Source organism: Dipodomys merriami, unplaced genomic scaffold (assembly GCF_024711535.1).
Source record: "Dipodomys merriami isolate MVZ:Mamm:240054 unplaced genomic scaffold, mDipMer1.0.p SCAF_9, whole genome shotgun sequence".
Lineage (NCBI taxonomy): Eukaryota > Metazoa > Chordata > Mammalia > Rodentia > Heteromyidae > Dipodomys > Dipodomys merriami.
The window spans coordinates 35,585,263-35,607,065 of NW_027206512.1; positions in this window are offsets into that span (position 1 = coordinate 35,585,263).

Sequence of the window (21,803 nt, forward strand, 5' to 3'; positions counted from 1 at the left end):
AATGTCATGCCATGGAATACTATGAGGCAAAGGACACCTGCAGCATCAGTGAGCTGGCAGCAGGGATCTCTGGATACATTCTCAGTGAGAGCACAGCATCCCTTTAATGATGGGGCCATCAGCCAACCCCCATCTAGATATCAGGGTGCATTGTTGTATGCACACACACAACGTTTGGCTCTTTGAGGGGCTCCGGCTACACTGCTGAAATATTAATATTGTATTTCCATCCTCCCCCCCCCCCCGGTCTTTATGCTTCAGGCAACTTTGCTTTGATGCTTCTCAAATCAGGGCCTGTGAGCTGGGGTTAGGACCTTAATCATGACATGATATTAGGCATACTTAGAAAAGCTGGTGTTGTCAGAGGAAGAACTGTAATAACAGGGACTTTGATATTAAAGCAATTTAAGACTGAGAATGCAAACAAAAGTAGTTGAAATGAAACTTGATGTGGATGTTGATGAAATACTGCAGTGAAAATATATAAGAATTCAAAGAAGGCTCTTTCTTGTTCTGATGGAGCCCGGATAGAACAACAGAGAAGTTGCAACATGACTTTTGCTATCTAAATCTACCTTTGATCCTTGCCATTGCACTCTTGGGCAATTTTCCTATCTAAGCTGTTTTAGTCTGTTTTCTGATACTATGGGAGAGTGCTTGAGACAAGGCAATTTATTTTCTAAAAAGGGTATGTTTGGGATCGTGATTTTAAAGGTCAGGAATTCCAGCACTGGGGAGCTGGCGAGAGTCACATGTTGTTTTGACTCATACTGGGAAGCAAATAGTCATGTATAGAAGAGGGAAAAGGGACTGAACTCCAGGATAAGTAACCTGTTCTGATTTGAAAAACATGAACTCATTAATGGAGACTCTACTCTATCTTCCCATGAGCTGAACACCTCCGTTAGGCCCCATCTCCCATCAATGCCCCATATCTTAACACATGTTCTTTGATGAAGACAACCATATTCAAACCAAGGATAAGCCTTAGTTTCCCACATATGAAGAAGGGACTGATGATAGTACCCACCTTTAAAAGTCAGTAGGATTTATTAAGATAAAATATGACTAACCTCCTGGCTGTTGATTAGTGCTCAGTTAAGGGTAATGACTACCCATCCCTCACAACACATTTAGAAGTGAGGTCAAGGCTGTCCATGGAGAAGCAAGGCGCCTCATATAAATTGAAACCCAAGAGTCCAACTTTGGTGCATGCTTCAGGCAGAGTGAGATGTGAGTGAAACATGTTAGACGTGCTTTTCCAATCCAGAGAAATGATGACTTCAAAAGATAGCATAGAAGTCAGTTGGGGAATAGTTAGTAATAAAGAGAAAAGGAAGAAAGGAAAAAATGGAAGGAGGGAAAGAGAGAGGGGGAGAGAAGGGGAAGGGGAGGAAGGAAGGAATGGTAAAAGGAAGGAGTGAAGAAAAGAAGAAAGGCATTGAGAAGGCAATAAGACAGAAAGAAGGAAGGAAAGATGGAAGGGAAGGAGAGAGGGAAGGGTGAAAGGAGGAAGAAAGGAATGAAGGAGGGAAGGAAGGTAGAAAAGTGGAAGGAAGGAGAGAAGGAAGGAAGATAGGTGGAAAGAAGGAAAAAAGAAGGAAGGAAGGAGAAGAGGGAGGTGGGAAGGGTGAATGGAGGAAGAAAGGAAAGGAGGAAGAAAGGAAAGAAGAAGAGAAGGAAGGAGGATACAATGAAAGGAAGGAAGGGAGGAAGGAAGAAAAGGAAAGGGGAAAGGAAGGAATGGAGGGAATTGGAGAAAGAGGGAAGAGGAAAGGGTGAAAGGAAGGAGGTGAAGGAAGGAAGAAGGGAAGAAAGGAAGTAGGAAAGGGAGGAAGAAAGGAGGAAAGATATGGAGAAGAGGAAGGATGAACCTGAGAGACATTGGCCTCCAACAGACCACTGAGGTGAGGCATGTGGGATAGTAGTGAAGAGAAAGGCCCTAAAATGGGAGAAGATGTGTGTCCAGGAAGATCTAGATGGAGAGACTGGTCCTTTGGGTTCTGGGAACATTGGAGAATCTTCCTGACAAGCTGGTCAGCTCTAGGTCATGTTCCACTGAGGGCCAGGTGAGTGCCATTAATACATCCAACCAGGAAAGACTCCAGAGCCCACTGGAAATGAATTGTGTCTTAGTAAACTTGGCAATCTGCCTCATTAACTCAGAATGTCAGATAAGCAACAAAAAATTTTAGCATGAGTATGTCTTGTGTAATAGTTGGGATAAACTTACATGAAAAAAGTATTCATTGCTGATTTAAAATTCATGTGTCTCTGGCTGTCCTGCATTTGATCTGTTAATACTGATCTCAGGGACTCTACCTACAACTTCAGTGGTGTGGTACAAAGTGAAACATACATTTTGAAATGATGAGACTTCCTTCTTCCTCCAGGCAAGAGGAAGCCATGTCTCCACCCCTCCTCAGTACCAGCTGCTTCTATGCCCTGTGCCCTTTCATCCAATCCCTGTTATGGTCAAGGAAACCAAGACTCAGACTGTTTTTTAAGATGCGTTGTACTCATCAATTGATATGCTGAATTACACCCCCTTTATACAACTACTTAAAGATATATATATATATATATATATATATATATATATATATATATTAATTATAGGGTTTGAACTCTGGGCCTGGGCGCTGTCCCTGAGCATTCAGCTCAAAGCAAGCACTCTACCACTTGAGCCACCATGCCACTTCTGGGTTTTGGTGGTTTATTAGAGATAAGAGTCTCACAGACTTTCCTGCCCTGGATGGCTTTGAACCACAATCCTCAGATCTCAGCCTCCTGAGTAGCTTGGATTACAGGCATGAGCCACTAGCTCATGCCTTAAAGTACCTTAAAAAAGATACTTGCTAGTTTGTTAAGGGCAGCTCTTGGATTTGAACCAAAAGGGATCAGCCCAGAGGAATGATGACTTCAAAATATAGCAAAACCAGATGGCAACCCAGAACCCATACTCACAGGTTCGCCATGCTGTCTGAGGCTCCTTGGCTTCCTTCTTGCTATATTCCAAATTGGCAGACTCACCACTGTCCATCAGAGCCCTGACCAAAGAGGTAGGGCCCCTAAATGGCCCTTCGTATAGAGTCAAGAGCTTCCAGCTGCCTATGGGCTCCTGTCCCTCCACTGGCTGTGCCCATCAAATCCCACCTGAAGCTCCCGTCACCCAAAGCTCCTGAGTAAAATACCTCCTCACTCCATCCACTCCACATAGAAGACTGCACAGGCTTTGATGAGGTCTAAGCAGCCCTTGCTCGTGGTCTCTTTTTGAGGAGTGTCACTCTCTTGATTCCCCTCTTGCTGTCTTTTGGGATATTCCATGCCTCTCACAAGGCTGACACAATCCTTTCTAGAGTCTGGCAAATTTTGAGGCCTCTTTCCTCACTGTGATGAATCTCAAACTTCTGCTGGCTCCACCAGGAGAGTAGCCGAATACTGACCCAGTTCTACCATCATCGGCACTAATAGGCACCTGAGCAGGGGGATTCTTTCACAATTCTTCAAAGGCTGGCTCACCATGCCAGGCACAGACTGACTGCAAGAAACATAGCACACTCAAGTCTCACACAAAGCAGCAAGGTTCTTTTATGAACATAGTTTTGGCTTTGCTTCATGAGAGAACCATGATATTATTTGGCTAAAGGCTAATGTATCTCCTTCCTATTTCTGCTTGTTTTACTGTAAATGATTAAATACATCCTTTTGTATTCAATCTGGGCCCAACTGTCAATATCTTGAATAAGTTTTCCCTAGCCACTCAATCAAAGGAAATCTCTACTCCCCACTTCCTCTTTTCCAATTGACATGTTTGATATAACAGCTAAAATACATCTGAAATCCCTTTTTTCCTTTCTTTGTTTCTATACTGAGGCTTGAATTTAGGCTGGCACTTGCTAGAGATTTAACACTGGAGCCATTCCTCCAATCCTTTTGCCTTTTCAGTTTGCTTTTCAAATAGGATCTCATGTTAACTTAGCCTGGGATGGTCTCAAACAGAATCCTCCATTTGCTTCCCCAAAACTGGGATTACAGGCCTGGACTCCCATGCCCTGGACTCCTTTGTTCTTTTCTTTGTGTACTTGTTTTAGACTTCCAATCCCACACCATAATATTTATAGGATTTGATTCACTGTGGGAGGCTGTGTGTGTGTGTGTGTGTGTGTGTGTGTGTGTGTGTGTGATTGCTTATATGTGTGTATGTAGAAAATCATCGGCTATATCTTAGATGGTAGTTTCTATCCACCCAGCATCTATCTTTGGGATGAATGCCCATAGGGCAAGGAAGCTGCTCTCAGCTTATAAAGGAAGGACAGAGGTGGGTGCGGTGTATGTCCTTCCTGCTATTACTCAGCTATCCATCTGGTCCAGACACTTTTCTTCCTGGGAACCCGTTTCATTACTCAAGAGTTTCTAAGCAGAATCTGAACACTGGACCTTTGCACTTGAAATTGTGAGTTCACGTGTTGAACCTGGGTGCAATCTGGAAACAGCCCAGAATTTTTGTGAATGCAAACACCATATGGCCCATGATTTTTTGAAGAGGAATAGACGAATGCATGAAGACAGGTGGGGATTCAAGGCTTTTTTAGAGAGTAATTTTTCTGCTAGCAAAGTCTTATTTGTGGGATCCACCTGTTCAGAGTGGCATAGAGAGATGCAGCATGGCTGGCTGCCCCTTGCCTCACTGTGCCCCTAGCTCTATTTTCAAGCTCAGAAGCACAGTGCCATGTACCTTACCACAGGGCCGAGATTCTATGACAAGCAGAGAGCACTGGTTTAGGGAGCAGGACCAACTAACTCAGCCCAAGATGCCTCCTTTCCAAAAGACTGTTTTTTTTTATTTTTAATCAAAATTATCTGAAGCAATTATATAATTTTTAATACCAGAAGAGCAAGAAGTTGTACTTCAGCAGTCTTCTGGAAAGTTTGAATTTTCCTGTATGTATCACATATCTGGAAAAGGACCTAGGAGAAGAAATAGATACCCTTGGATGGGATGAGTTTGCGAGCTGGGATGACGTAGGTTTAAATTCAAGATCTCTAATTAATGCCAGTGCTAATGACTCATGCCTGCAATCCTAGCTATTCAAGAAGCTGAGATCTGAGGATTGAGGTTTGAAGCCAGCCTAGGCAGAAAAGTCCAAGAGATTCTTATTTCCAATTAGCCACCAAAAAAGTGGAAATGTAGATGTGGTTCAAGTGCTTCTAGCATTCTACACTAGCCTTGAGTGGAAAAAGCTAAGGGACAGCAACATCTAGGCCCTGAGAACAATCCCCAATACTGGCACAGACAAAAAAAGGAAGAAAAAAAAGATCTATAGTTATTTCATATAAAAACAAGTACAGTGATATCTTCTCCCATGAATTATGGTACTATAATACCACAATTTAATCAATTACTTTAATACCATTTAGGAAATTCAAAACTTTTAGTTACATAATGCTCCATTGCTTTCACTTTTGGTGGCACAGGGAAGACTACAGGCCTCAAAGTAAGAACACTAAGAATCAGATCTAAAGTGACCCCAGTAAAGGTCAAAGTGCAAGCATATTGGGAGTGAGAGTGGGTCTGCTACCATGTTCCCCACGCAGGCTCACCCAACCCTGTTCCCATCTCAAGTGAGAAGAAGATTCAATTCACTTAAAATTCAATTGATGGAAAGTAATATAGCCATATTGATTTACTCAGGATTAAATCCACTGGAAGGAAATCACTATAATCTGGAAATTGTAACGTGGAAACAAACACTGAGAGGGAATTAGGGGGCAATTTGGCAAGAAAATGTGATAATCATATAAGCAGAAGGCTTATGTGAGGAAGACTTTGAGGTGATGTATGGCCATACACTCCTGCACCACCCCCATATTCCCCAAGCTGCACTGATCAGGCAATGGATCTAGCAGAGTCTGCTCAACGAAGCAGAAGAGCGAGGAGTGAAAATGAGCAGGTGACTGAAACTTAGAACCTTTTCACTTTTTATTCTAGCCAGATCTCCAGTCCTTTTGCTCTACTTATTTTTTGACATTAAGGCCTTGCTTTTTGCTGAGGTCAGCCTATACCTGAATCCTCCAATATTCTTCCTGCCATGGCTGGATGACAGACACATGCTACCATGTCTAACTTTTTCTGTTGAAATGGGGTGTTTGTTGATAATTGTGGTGCCCAGGGTTGCCCTCAAACTGCAGTCTTCCCTATCCCAGCCTCCCTCACAGCTACAATGATAGCTATAAGCCACCGGAACCTACTATTTGACTTGTTTGGCCATTTGATTGGTCCTGCTTTGCAGGGATTTAGGAAGTGATTTGTGATGGGTGTTGCTCTATGGGCCTATGGGAGAGGACTCTTGCTGCTGTTCCTTGGCTCTGTTCTCTTGGCCAACTGAGATTTGGAAACTTCACACAAGTTTACAGAATGGTTGCTTTTAGATGCGGAGACAACTTGCTAACATTTGTTTTTAGAGTGGGGTAGAATTGAACTAGGAGGGGCTAAATCCAAGGACAAAAAGTAAAAATTAGTGACAGACCAGCTCATAGATGCTTGGAACAAAAAAGGTGGAAGGAAAATGAGGCCTTATTGAATACCAGGAACCTGGAATGCATGGCCTCATTTAGGAGTTATCACCCTCCTTTAACAAAGGACAATGAGACCCAGACTGGCTGTTATAATTAATTTTAGATGTCAACCTGACTGGGTGCCCAGATGTTTGGTCAGACATCACCCTGGGTGTTTCTGTGAGGAGGATTTCAGATGAGATTACTATGAACTCGGTGTGCTTGACAAAGCATCATCTCAAGCCTCTAGTCAACCAGTTGAAGGGTTAAAGAGAACTAACCCTACTCTCAGACAGAGAAAGTTTGATCTCTGAACACGTTTAGCACTTTTCTTGCCTTGAGACTTGAACTGAGGCACCTTTTCCAGAGTCTTGAACTTATTGGCATGTCAACCGAAATGGATGCCATCAGTTATCCTGTTTCTCTGGCTTTTGGACTCACAGTGGAACCTAACCCTTACTTCTCCTCTGCCTTTGGCTTTTCAACTCTCTTAGCAAACTTTGAAACTTGTCAGCCAACATAATGACAGAAGCTGATTTGTTATTACATCTCTGCATCCACACCTCTAGCTCTGTTTCCCTGAAGAACCCTGACATATACAGGTTGAGCCCAGATGACACAGCTCATGGGCAGCATAGCCAGGATTCTAACCCCAACCTGTCTCATTGACTTAAAATGTATGCTGGAATATAAATAGGTAAGAACACATATCCAACTGAGAGCAATTCTAAACTTGTGTGATTCAAGATTGTGTGGCAAGGAAAAGTATGAATATCAGAGCATGAGAACTTGAAAACAAACAAGGTCACAGAAGGAGACTAAAAGGTAAAGAAACTTCCCATATTTCTCCCAGGACCATGAATGACACTATCAACAATCAATGAAGTCTGATTGCCAAACAGTTTGCATATATCTAGTGTTTATGGTAACTGGTGGCATTATCGTTCTAATTGTACATATAAACACTCAGCAGAGAAGGATTCAAACTCAGGCCATTTTGGCTTTATATCTCATGTCATTTCCATGAAATCTGACCCACATTTGGGGGACCTGGTTATAACAAGGATATTTCAGCTCTTGGTCCATCTCTCTTAATATCCAGTTGCTTCTGATATCCCTTAGTAAGAAAATAAGTTTGTGGGTGCATATAGAATATAACATAATATTCTGTAATTTTCTAAGCCAAATCCTAGATTCAATTCAGGTTTATTATCTGAGCAATAAGTAGGTAAGAAGCTGGCTAAGGAAAGAAAAGAAAAACCAAGGAAAGGAAGAAATTATATCAAGGATGAGATATTCACATCAGTGAGCGCTAAATAGGTACTTACTAATAATAACTGTTCTCATATGGGTTGTAAAAGCATAGAATCTGAGCATGTAAGACAACCTTCACCACCTGAAGTACTGAGCTTTAGTATAGAAGCAGTGAGCCAAGAGTATGAAGTCTTTCTTTTATATTAGCCCTTGTTACAAGGTTCATAAAGAACTGGGGTAGAAGAAGGCAGGGAATGGTCCTCTCGAGTAAGAGAATAAAAATGGATGTAGTAAAACGGGTTTCATACACACCTTATTTCATGGAATCTAAAATGATAGCAACTGTGAGATTCAATAGTATTCTATATGTCACAAAGAAGAAAACAAATGCTGAGAAATACAGCTGTCATCCATTGTAAGATAATCTAATTTCAGAAATGTTAAAATGAGAAAAACCAATATGGGTTAAAATCAAATAAATATGGCTACAGAATGTGCTTAGCATGCATAAAGCCCTGGATTCAACCCCTAGCACCTGTACATACACACACACACACACACACACACACACACACACACACACACACAAATCAAGTAAATAGCAGGACAGAGAGACAGACTCGTCTCATATACTTATTAGTATTCTCCTTAAAGATTAAGAGTCAGAGCAAACGTTTAAACAGTCTGAACTTAAATGTAGTCAACCTCTGTGTTAGCGTCTGCTGTTGTAAAAAGAAAAACTCAAAGGCAGGAAAGATAAAATTTTTGCTTACTACCTCATCTACTTCAAGCCATGTTTGCTTGGCTCCATTGTTTCTTGTGCAGAACATCATGTTGGAAGGGTATAATGATGACAAATGAAAGGCTTTTCACCTCATGGTGGTCAGGAAGCAGAGACACAGTGTGTGTGTGTGTGTGTGTGTGTGTGTGTGTGTGTGTGTGTGTGTGTGTGTGTGTGTGTGTGTGTGTGTATACAGGTGCTAGATACAGTGTGTGTGTACATGTGTGTATGTTCACATGAGAGAGAGAGAGAGAGAGAGAGAGAGACACCATGGTACCCCATCAGTGACCTATTTCTTCCAACAAAACTTACCCCTTTTTTGTTTATGCCAGTACTGGGTTTTGAACTCACAGCCTGGGCTGTGTCCCTTAGCTTTTGTTGCTCAAACCTGGTGCTCTACTACTGAAAACATAGCTCTACTTGTAGCTTTTTATTGGTTAATGGGAAATAAGAACGTCACAGACTTTCCTGCCTGAGCTGGCTTGGAACTATGATTCTCAGATTTCAGCCTTCTGAGAAGCTAGGGTTATAGTCTTGAGCCACTGGTACCTGACCTCAACTTCATCAGTTAATTGCCTATTTGGCTCTGTACTCATCAATGGACTCAGCCACTGATGAAGTCAGAGCTCCCAAAACATACCACCTGACCGCTCACTGCTGTACTGAGGACGAGGCTTTGATACATGAGTCTCCGGCAGACATTTCATGTACAACACAGCCTCCTTTACTTTTCCTTTGTCAGCCTCTCACTTTTTGCCTCACAACCCTTACATATTAAGAAAATACAGACCATATTTTCCCAAGGAAAATATTTTCAGCTGTGTTTTCAAACATGAGGCAGAAAACAAAGATGTTCCAAATACAAATCTGTTCAAAGTTTGTGTTTGTTAGTTCCTGTAAGATTTTTTTCCAAGGAAAATTAAAATCAATTCATTTGTTTATCTCCTTTCTCTTTTTTTAACCTCTTGGTCAGTTCATAGTTTAAAGTTCTTTATCTCTTTTTTAAAAAGTGTTTTCACCATTGCAGAAAACATCTTTCTGTAAGTCATTCTTATTTGCCATCATCAGCCTAATCTTCCTTCAGAGGACTGACAGAAAATGTTAACATTGTATGTCAGGGACTTCAAAAGCACGGATTTGACACTTTAGGAACAACAAAATGTGCTTTATAAAGAAATATATCCACTGTAAGCCTCATACCATGGGCATCTGTAACTCAGAAGGCTTGAACTGCCTTCTGGGAATTTCACACGCGATTGTTCTTCACTCCGCCTCCCTCTCTGAAACCCTGAAAATGTTCTTCGACTAAATACTCTGCCTCTTTCTACATGCTTCCTGACAAGCAAATATTAGAAAGAGGTTTGCTTAAGTTAAACTAACAGAACAGAAAGTCAATGCTCATTACTTTTTCAGGAGAAGACCTGGTTACTCAGTTTCCCAATACAGCAGTTGTTAAAAAATAATCGTAAGAAATATTTCCAAAGGAGAAATCTTCGTATGGAACATCTCCAGGGGCCTATGTCACCCTTTACTGTGACTCTAGGACCTGGCTGGCTGCCTTTCTCTTGCTATTCTTTGGTATCCTAAGCCAATGGTTCTTAGCTTAATTTTTTGTTCACTATGTGATAGATCTAGATGACATTCTCATGAAAGACACGTACTGACATTCCTAGGTTGCCCATTCAGCAAATCACTTGGGATTTTTTTTCTTACTGTTTTGGGGGGAGGGGGAGTTTGTTTTAATGAATCAGAAATTTGACACCTGCACTGCTAGGCAAGCACTCTATCATTTGAGTATTGCCTCTGTTTATTTTGCAGATAGAGTCTCATGCTTTTGCCTGGCTGGTGTTAAAACAATGATGTTCCTGCCTCTGCATCTTGAGTAGCTAGGATTATATGTAGGACCCACTATGCCTGATTCAGCAAATCACATATCAAGCAGCTACTATTTGCTAAATACTCTTCAAAACCCTGGGATTATGCAAGATTGGAAAATGGAAAATCTTTGCCCTCATGGCAATTTTTCTAGCAAGAAGAGACAGAAAGTAAGCACATAAATATGGGCATATAATAATTGACAGTAAGTGCTGTGGTGGTGTGAAAATGGGCAAGAAGGTCATAGAGGAACTTATTATGGAGTTGGTGAAAGAGTGGTGTGCTGAGAGACTATTTCATTGACTCGACAATCATTAATTGAACAGAGATGTAAAGAAAATAGTGATATAAGCTATGAATAAGGCATAAAGAAAAAATATAAATAATTCAGGGTCACATGGAGTTTAGACATCATATATTGTACATTAAAGCTTTTAAAAATGTCTTTTTAAACTGGGAAAAACTAAAAGAAAGGATGACATTGTCCAAAAAGAAATGTGCTCATTACCTACCTCACTTCTAAATGGTAACCCCTCTGTACCTTACCTTCATAATAACAATAAACATTTTTAAAAATTTAAAAACTGTTGCATTACAGGGAAGGTGAATTTATATGGTGTTCTAAGTTTCCAAAGCTGAACTTCAATAAACAAAATAAATACTGATTTTTTAAAAAATTCTACTAGTCTCAAAGTGATAAACGTGGCAAATACATGTGCAGTGTGGCAGAAAAAGTCAACGTAAAACTTAATCTACTTCACAGATCTCTAAGTAGCAAATATGAATGGAACATTGAAAACTTTACCTGAGTCGTCACCTCTTGGATGTGGCCATAGTAATTGCTGTGTCATTATTAACATGTGTTTAGAACAGGGGTTGCCAAAAGGTAGCCTCCAGCCAAATCTGGTCTACCATCTGTTTCGAATTGCCCATTAGCTAAGAATGGTTTTTATTATTTTATATGATTGAGGGGGGAAAATAGAATGTGAATGCATGATGGTTCATGATGAAGACATTTTATGAAATTCACATTTCAGCACCTTTAAAGTTGAATTGGAGCACACAGACCCTCGTGTTCATTTACTGAGGTCTCAGGCTGAGAGTTAAGTTGGTGGGATGGGGACTGTGTGGTCCACATAATAGAAATATTTACTCTGCCCACTCCTGGCTTTTCACATCCCGCTCTTTTCACACCATGCAGACGTGGATGCCCCACACAGGCTATCATCCCTGCCTTTTGGAAGCTGCAGAGTGGAGAAAGAATTTACATACCATCACAGCATTTATTTTGCTGTGCAATTCAGTTCGTTTTGACAAATGTGACAGTTCTATAATCACTACCAAAACAAACACACAGAATATTTCATCACAACAGAAGTTGTGTTGTGGCTCTTTGTAGTCAATCTTCTTTTCTGACTGTTGGCCACTGGTGATCATTTTGTATTACTAGACTTCTGTCTTTTCTTTTCTTTTCTTTCTTTTCTTTTTTTTTGGGGGGGGGGTCATTTGTGGGGCTTGAATGGGCCTGAACGCTGTCCCTCAGCTCTTCAGTTCAAGGCTAGCACTCTACCACTAGAGCCACAGAGCTACTTATGTTTTCTGAGTGGTTAATTGGAGATAAGAGTCTCACGGACTTTCCTGCCCAGGCTGGCTTTGAACTGTGATCCTGAAATCTCAACCTCCTGAGTAGCTAGGATTACAGGCATGAGCCACCACATGAGCCACAGGCATGGTAGGACAAAATAAAATATAATAATAAAATCATAAACCTTGCATAGTCTTTTTTGTAGTTTAAGTTATGATGTGATATTAAATTATGTATCATTTATTCACTCCTTTTTATTGTTGAATGCTATTCCACTATAGGGATATACCATGATTTGTTTTCCCATTCATATAGTCTGGCTATTTCTAGTTCAGAAATAATCAGATGTCAGTCTTTGTGGTGGATATATTTTTTCATTTATCCTGGGTAGATACCTAAGAAAAGGGTCGTTAAGTCACATGGCAAGTCTATATTTCAGCATTTAAAAAGTTTCCAACCTCATTTTCTAGATGACTGTACTATTTTGAATTCTTAGGAACAATGTTCTATATATGCTTGTCAATCTTGGTGTTAATCTTTCACTTTAGTTGTTCTAGTCAGTATACATCTTGATTTTGATTAGGATTGCATTGATCTATAGACCAGTATGAAGACCTGTGACAATTTTCCAATTTTGAATCTTCCAATCATGAGTGTAGTCTATCTCTTCTTATTTAGGTTTTGTTAGTTTTCAGAATGTAGGTCTGACATGGAGTTTGTCAAAATTTTCCTTATTAATTGAATATTTTTGATCCTTTAAAAGTAATACTGTTTTCAATATAATTTATAATTATTAATACTGATATGTTGAAATATAATTTGAAGTTGTGTAGTAATTTTTATTTTGCAACTTTGATAAAAAAAATTAGTCCTAATAGAGTTGTTTAATCTTGTTTTGGTCATTTTTTAAATCTTCTAGGATTTCTTTAGAATTTTTTATTTACAAGGTCATATTGTCTGCAAATAAATAACAGTCTTTTTGTTTTCTTTCCAATTTGTATGCACTGTTTTTCAGTACTAGGGCTTGAACTCTGTCTTGCACTTGATAGACAAGCTCTTTTTTACTTCAGTCCCCCCCCCCACTTTGGTCCTAGGTGGAGTTTTTTGTTGTTTATTTGTTTTTTTGTTTTGTTTTTTAGGATTTCATCTTTTCAGAGGGTGGGGCAGGTCAGCCTTGGCCCCCATCATTCTACTTCCGGTATAACTGGGATCATGGGCACATATCACCATGCCCAGATTGTTAGTTGAGTTGGAGGTCTCATTAGCATCCTGAACTGGCTTCAAACTATCGTTTCCTATTCACCACTTCCTACATATGAGCCCAGTTCCAATCTCTATGCTTTTTACTTGTGCATTTTGCATTAGGACATACACAGTATGATATGAAATAGAATTAGTAAAAGTGGATGGTACTTGGATGGGAAATGCTTTATGTGTAGGATAACAAAACAATTAGTATAAACAATTAAAGAATTTCATGAGATGAGTCTGCATCTTCTCATACCTCTGCTTCCACATGTGTTGGTATCACTTATCACTCTTAGTTAAAATGTTTTCACACAAGGTATCCTACTATTCCAGGCACACAGCTCTCAGTCTAGTTCAAAAGTTTTCAACCATGGATGGTTTCCTCCCACTCACATCCTAGCTTCTGGGGACATTCAGCATGGTCATTATTGGGATAGAGAAGAAGTTTCTATTAGCAGCTAGCAGGTAGATCCAAGATTGCTCTTAAACATCCTATAATGCACAGCTTCCATAACAAAGGACTAATTTTTGGACTTGGATGCCTGTAGTGTCAGGAAAGAGTTTCTCTTACTTAACAAGGTAACCTAAACTTTAGGACTAATTCTCACTGGCCCAACTTGTGTCACATGCTCAACTTCATACCAATCACTATAACCAGGAAACAAAATATTAATCATGCCAGTACATTGGTGTGGTAGCTAACACATGTGTTAGCTGTTTTATCTGGGACTGGGATGAGGTTACATCTACTCAACCACATGAACCATAAACCTGGTAGCAGACAATGGCCAAAATTTGAAGTCTGGTATCAGAGAAAAAGGGTAAGAAAATGCTAAGATGGCTAAATAGACCAAAAGAAAAACAAAACAATCACTAACAGTGACAAGAAGCCAACCAATGGCGGGGGGAGCTATCTAATAAATTAACAGGATCATCCTTGGAGATGGCACTTGCTTAAGATATAGAATCCAGACACTGGATTGGTTAAAAACAGAGTTCATGCTCAGCCTTCACGTCTACAAGATAGAACAGGAAAGGTAACAGATGCTTTGGGAATTCGCTCAGGAGAGAATTTGTAGGACAGATTGAGGTGGTACGTGGAGGCCGAACTCCAGATACACAGATACACAGAGATAGGAAGGAGAAAGCTGATATTTCTCAGACCCACTCCAGTCTTCTCCATCTCCTGATGGAGGGAGTATTTTCTCTGATGAAGCATTATTAACAGTTATCTTTCTGATATCTTCCAATGTGGGTAGTATTGTGCTATTCATTGCTTGTGTTTTAAATTTCTTTTCTTCATCTTCTCTTTCAAGAAACAGGCTCCACAGCATTTCCTGACAGGCTACAGGGCTGCACAATACTTAAGTGATTGCTCTGCGGTACGCTCCATTTTCTCTCCCTCCATGTTTTCTGACAAAAGGCATTCTTTGGGGGAAAAGCTCTGATCAAAAACACATAAGGTAATAATATCACCTCTATTCAACATTTTTCCATGTAAAAAGTTAATAAAGCTTCAGGAAATACTATAAAACACATACACAGTAATAAAATGATAAAATGCCTGGGTTCAGGAGGGGGGAGGTAATTTTTTTTTATCAGTGAGGATTATAGCTAGACAACGCTACAACTTTGAGGTCTATCTAGATGAAAAATATTACCAAAATGTGAAATCAACACCAATTCATAATGAATATTTCTGACCTAAAAAGGCACCAAAGGACAAACAAATTTATGTAATGAAGGTTTTGATCTTGACGCTAGTAAAACAGCCTTCTCCAACTATTCATTTTCTTTCTGGTTCCCAAGGAAATTGGGCTTTTGAATAAGAGAGCAGTACAGAATCAATTTACAAGGTGCATGCGAGGACGAAGCAAGGTGGGTCCTGCCCAAGGTTATTATTATACAAAAGCAACCTCAAAAGCAATTTTCCACTTACCTTTCCCTGCAATAGAAAACCAGAGTCTGTGAGAATGTTTGAAGAGTTAAAATAGAGTAAGTGGATTAGTGTCATTCCCTGGTGATTTATGAAGTCTTAGACAGAAAAATTTTTGAAAAGTATTCATTAGTATGCTACAGCAATCTGGACAACTCCACGTCAGAGGATAACTTTAGGTTCCATTAGGTGCTAGAGGTACACTTTGGTATTTCTGAAGGTCTCATGAAGTTCCTCCTTAATTTTCAACTCCTACCATCCTTGCCAACAAGAGTAAACAAAGGCTTCAGAAGAAAAACTTAGACTGTTGTTCTTTGTATTCTCTCTTATCTCTCCCCCTTCTCTCTCCCCCTTCTTTCTCTCTCTCTCTCTCTTATCTCTCCCCCTTCTCCCCCCCCCCTCTCTGTGATAGTTACAGGAAAATATTCTAATGCTAGCTACACCTCCAACCTTTTCTTGTTTTTTCTTAATATGTTTGCTCTTGAAGATATTCCCATTTCTTCCTCCTCCTCTTCTTTTTCTTTTAGCGTCTTCTTTTACCACTAACAGAGCGTGAACGCAGGGTTCCATATTTTCTCCTGGCTGGTATTCTACCACTTGATCTATGCCTATAGTCTGGTTTTTTCCTGGTTATTTTGGAGATGAAGTCTCAAAGACTTTTCTACAGAGCTGGCTTCAAACCTTGATCCTCCAGGTCTCAGCCCTCCAAGTAGCTAGGATTACAGACGTAAGTTAGTCTCATCTGTCAATTTTCACTTCCTTTAAAAACTTGAAATTCATTATTTAAAAAAATTACAAACCTCTATTTTCTTGGTTAAAAAGCAAACACAAACACAAACAACAAACACTGAGCAGAGACCTCTGTTTCCAAGTCATTGGTGATAAATTCATTAAGACCATGGTTGCTGGTCATTCTTATTTATTGTTTCTATTTTAGGCAAGCATGTCTAGAAGATGGTGGACCCTACTAATAAAAATAAGATTGTTGTAGGGAGTTTATTCTAGTTTTAACCAAGAGGGAGTAGATCAGTGATTGCTGCTATCTGGTCTCAGAGACAGAAGCAACCCTGAACTTTACCCAGCTGAAGTCTTTCCATCTGTAGCTTAGGGGCTTTCTCCATGAGACTAGACCACTGGCTGCCCAAGGTTAAAGAGCCCACATCTTCCCCATCACTGGAGAGGAAGTACTTACTCCCTTCTCTCCAGTTGTTTAAAACACCAAGTGGCCCACAATTCTATGCAGAAGAATACCATGTTTATGTCCCATGATCAGCAGAGCTGAGGACATAGATTGGTGACTCAAAGTGGAATCACAAGGTTGGGAGGAGAAAATAATACTTCCCCAAACCTCATTTGTGAAGAAGAGCAAGAATTCTGAATTTGGACACGACAAATCATATACAACATTTGGTGGACCCAAAAACCTCTCTCCCCACACATTAAATCATGATTAATCATGACCAATATTAGGACATAGTTTAATTGGCAGCATTTCCCCTTCCTTAATAATACAGGCGAAGAGTGGTTCATCTTGTAATTCATGATATCTTAGATTTGCTTAAATGCGGTATATCTGCAAGCACATGAGGGTCAAAGGAGCATAAAATAGTAATAGCAGATCAAACTAGCTGTAGTAGTGACTGTGTGGATCAAGGAGGAACAAACCACAGGAATCAAAACCCTACTACCAAGGAAGGGAAGGGGGAGGTTCAAGCTATGCAGATTGTCATGTTGTTTTTGTACAGGAAAAACTTGAGCTTCTGTCACTGACTCAGACAAGTTGCCTGAGGAAAATTGTTCAACTCCCAGAGCCTTTGTTTCCCGGCTTAAGAACTGACAGTTCAGTAGCTTGCCTACTCCTTTGGAATGTGCTAAGAGTGCTAAGACCTGCCCACTGGGTGCAGGTCTCTTCTGTGCTCCTAGTCGTCAAAGCAATTACTGCAGTGAGAGAGGTCATTTCTGAACACCTGTAGGTGCCTACGGAGCCCCTTATCAGAAGCTCAGTATTCCAGGCACAAGGCTCTCTAATGTTCTCCAGTTACATTAGAAATACTTTCTTTCCCTGCACAAGTTTTAATTGCTGAGGAAATATCAAAGGGGCACTGTGGCAGCTACAACCCAAATGACTTTGTGGGCCCTCCTGCTGTGTCCTCCAATTCTGTTTTCAAGATTTATCCCCACTCTGAATTAACTAAAAGAAGGAGGAGAAAGGGGAGGAAATGCTAAATAGCTGCATCATGTTACAACAAATTAAGTTCAGTTTCCACAATGGCAAAAATACACCAAATGCATAATAACCAGGCGGGGTTTTCATTTTTTGGGTCTTGGGGTTTTTTTTTTTCAGTGACTTTTCTGGATTGTTTTTTTTTGTTTTCTTTTTTAAAGTATTTCCAGATCCAACATTTGTGACTTTTTTTGTGGGCTGAAAGTAGACTAGGCATATACTCTCTTGTTGGTTAGTACAAAATCCTAGTTGTTCCAATATGCCAAGGGTCAACCAGTGGTGGTACTGGAAGAAAGAGATAAAACAGGGGAGAGTATTTTCTCCCCAGAATGTCCTCTGAGGCAGGGATCGGAGAAATAATGAAGATATGATTGACAGCAATTGATATCACTTCTGGAATGTCACCTCCCAGGCTCTTGCCAGACCTGAGTCATAAATTCCAAGTGAATAGATGTCACCATACTGGCTTATTATTTCATAGTGGGAATCTGAGGGGAGGAGGAAGATGTGTTCGGCAACCCCAGAAAGAAAAAGGTGATATGTCATCTTTGATAGGAGCAGACCTGGAAGCTACTGGGCTGTAAAAGCTCTGTTGTGGTTGGAGACTGGCAATTCAGGGCTTTATTTAACTCTGTGAGTGACCTTTGAGAAGCCACCAAGTCAGGCGTCTGTTAAAGTTGAAGGAATGAGTCAGGACTCAGTAGAGACAGGAGATTCTATTTCCTACACCAGCCTCATCCCATGGCATGCTTGCTCTCCCATTTGGGGACGCTATGGGCATCACAGTCTTAGGCATGTATTCAATCACTCTATCCATCATTCAACAAGATGCCTGCTGTGCCTGCCTTGTGCTTGCGTATGTCTGAAGCCCTGGGGCTATGGTCAAATAGCTTTGAGACCAACTTCATTGAAATAAACAAAATGCAAAGCAATTCCTTTGTCTACACAAAGATAAGGCTACTATGTTAACACGTCAGTGTCCCTACGATGACAAGGAGCCCATGAAGCTCTTGATGTGCAGCGTAATGTGAGCTCCAGGCTGACAGGATACGAACATGGCAACTCTTTGCTCAGAAGATAGCCTAATGGTTACAGAGACCGTGCCACCGATTCAGCTGGTGATGCATCATGGTCTAGAAGTCTTGCTGCTGCTTCTACCAGTACTGTACACCATCCCCCAAAGAAAATATTCTATTTATACCTAGGCAAGTATATCCACACAATCCTTCCCTGTCTTTAATTTGTCAGAGTCTGAAGAGCCCCACATGGGGCTCAGAACCCCTCCTTTCATGAAGAGACAACATGATGTAAGTGATGTCAGGCTTTGGAGTTGGATAGAGCTGGCTCTGAAACTTCTCCCTGCAGTGTTTGCTCTGGGACTTGGGCTGGCACAGCATCCCAAGCCTTAGGTTGAACATCTGTCTCATTAGATAGATATGAGCCTGTCCTCATGGTGTGGCATGCAATAGGAGCAGCACAAATAGTGACCTCAAGAAGAAGTGTATTTCCTTCCAGGAAGTCTCAGACTGTAAACATATGGCTCCTGACTGCAGGCATTAAATTGGGCTTGGTGATGGCTAGTTTGCAAGTACTTAAGGGAGTAATCAGCAACCATGAAGCCAGCCCTAGGGGGTGAAATCCCACCACAATCTCTTCTGAATTCACCTGTCACCTCACTGAAATAAAAATGGGTGGTTTGGGGCTGCAATCTCAGACTCAATATCTACCTTTGCTTCTTGCAAGAAGCAAAACCGCTTCTTGCTCATGAAGCTCTGATACTCCTATCTCAGTTTTTCTTGCTGCTCCATATGATACTGGGCCCAGGCTGGGATTTTCACAAAAGTGCAGGATTCTCCTTGGTGGTAGAAGTAGGGGCACAATCTAGCCCTAGGGGGAGCAGGGGGCAAGGGTGCAAATGGAGATGCTCAGTGTCCCTCACACACAGGACTGGCCACCATGAAGAGTTACCTGGGACTCAGCAGAGGGAACAGATCTCCTTGATGGCTCCTTCTGGGAAACACATTTAGCCAGGGCTCTGGCTACATCTGTCCCTGGAATGCCAAACTCCAAGAGACGAGACCCTGTGAATTAAATACTGTCCTTTCAGTCAGTTTATTTCTATCTAAGTCAGCTAGGTAAGTCTCTGTTGCTTGCACATATGATTAGCTGGGTGCTGGTGACTCACACCTGTAATCCTAGCTTCTCAAGAGGCTGAGATCTAAGGATCATTGGTTCAAAGTCAGCCCAGGCAGGAAAGTCTGTGAGACTCTTCTCTACAATTGACCACCAGATAACTGGAAAAGGCACTGTGGGTCAAAGTGGTAGAGCACTAGCCTTGAGCAAGAGATTTTAGAGACAGCACCCAGCCCCGAGTTCAAGCCCCCACAACTGAGAAGAAAAAGAAAAAAAAAGCCTACATGTTCATAAGACTTCCCAGCCCATATCCTAGTTACTGCTTGTCAGAACCTTATGTTTTGTTTCTTGCCATGAATATTCACATATATACCTCCAAATAAGCCAAAGAGAATTGCTTTGCTGAATGTCAACTCTACTTCAATTTCACATAATCACCCACGGTACCTCAGGTGTCCTGATCCCTCTGTAGTAATTAGCACCCTAGGAATCTAATCTTGGGCTCTTTTTCACACATTGTGTATCCATTCTGTTCCCAATAAGACAGTTAGGCAACAAATATTATATTTCTTATGAAACTTTGGCACTGGGAATGCTAGCTTAAGCCCCCACAGACATTGTCCACCCTTCCAGGGCCTTAGGTCCAGTGGGATAGTCTTTCTTTCTAACAAACATGAATTCTCCTCTAAAAGCATGTCCATCTTGTCCCTGAACTATTTGCACAAGCTCCTTGCCTTGGGCTGTTTTCTTCACCAGCCCTTCTGGTCTGTCTTCCTTTGATGTATTTTGAATCATATCACGTCCCTTGTCAGACACCCACAGTGGCTCATTACAGTGTTGCAAATCCAATTAGGGCCTGAGATAATGCAGCTTCCTCATTCCCTGGCAAGCACCTCTCTCCCCTCTCGCTCTGTCTTTCTGTCTCTCTTAACCTGGGTGGCCTGTACTCTCACCTCTAGTCCCCTGACATATCCGGGCAGTTCCCCGACATCAAGTGTTTTTACAACCTCCATAGTTAGTTGGCAGCCTGCCATCAGGCTCTGGGTTCTAGAGACTTTCATATCCTCTGTGCATGTGGCTATTTCTCTATACTGTTTTAGTGGTCTGGGTACTTTACACAGTCAGTATCTTTTTAATTCATTTATTTATTTATTTTATTGTGAAAATACCGTACAGAGGGGTTACAATTACATGGGCAAGATAATGAGTACATTTCTTATCAAGCATTGTTGCCTCCTCCTTTGTTTCCGCCTCCCATCCCTTCCCATTACGCACCCCCCCCGTCCCTACCTGATCCTTCTCCCCCTCTCCCAGCCAAAGTTGTAAAGTTCATTTTTTGACATAACGACTTGTACATCTCATTGTTGCAATGGGTCCACCTGTATCTCTAGTTAAATGATTTGTTTTTTCCCTTCCCTCCACAAATTATACCAACATCAAATACAGTGAAAGCAGGGGTTATACCATACAAAGCAACAAAGAAATAATATGTTAGAAACAATCGCATGAAAGAAAAAAACATTTGAATACTTATCTTGGGGTTGATTTCCCTAACATCCACTTATCTGACCTTTTCTGCTTAACTCAAACATATACTAGCTATTGTAAATAAGGGAAACCATGGGACCTATGTTTCTTTGGGCCTGGTTTACTTCACTTAATATAATTTTTTCCACACCTTTCCATTTCCTAACAAATGAGGCAATGTCATTCTTTCTGATAGAGGCATAGAATTCCATTGTGTATATATACCACATTTTCTTGAACCATTCAGCTACTTAGGGGCATCTGGGTTGGTTCCATATCTTAGCTATGGTAAATAATGCTGCAATAAATATAGTTGTGCTAGTAGCTTTAGTGTGGTCTTGTTTGTAAACATTTGGGTAAATGCCCAAAAGTGGGATTGCTGGGTCATAGGGGAGTTCTATGTGGAGTCTTTTGAGGAACCTCCATACTGCTTTCCAAAGTGGTTGAACAAGTTTACACTCCCACCAACGATGCAGTAGGGTTCCCTTCTGTCCACATCCCCTCCAGCATCCGTTGTTATTAGAGCTCTTGATTATAGCCATTCTAACTGGGGTGAGGTGGTATCTCAATGTTGTTTTGATTTGCATTTCTTTTATGGCTAGAGAGGTTGAGCATTTCTTCATGTGTCTATTGGCCATTCTTCTTTCCTCTTCAGAGAAGTTTCTCTTTAAGTCTTTAGCAC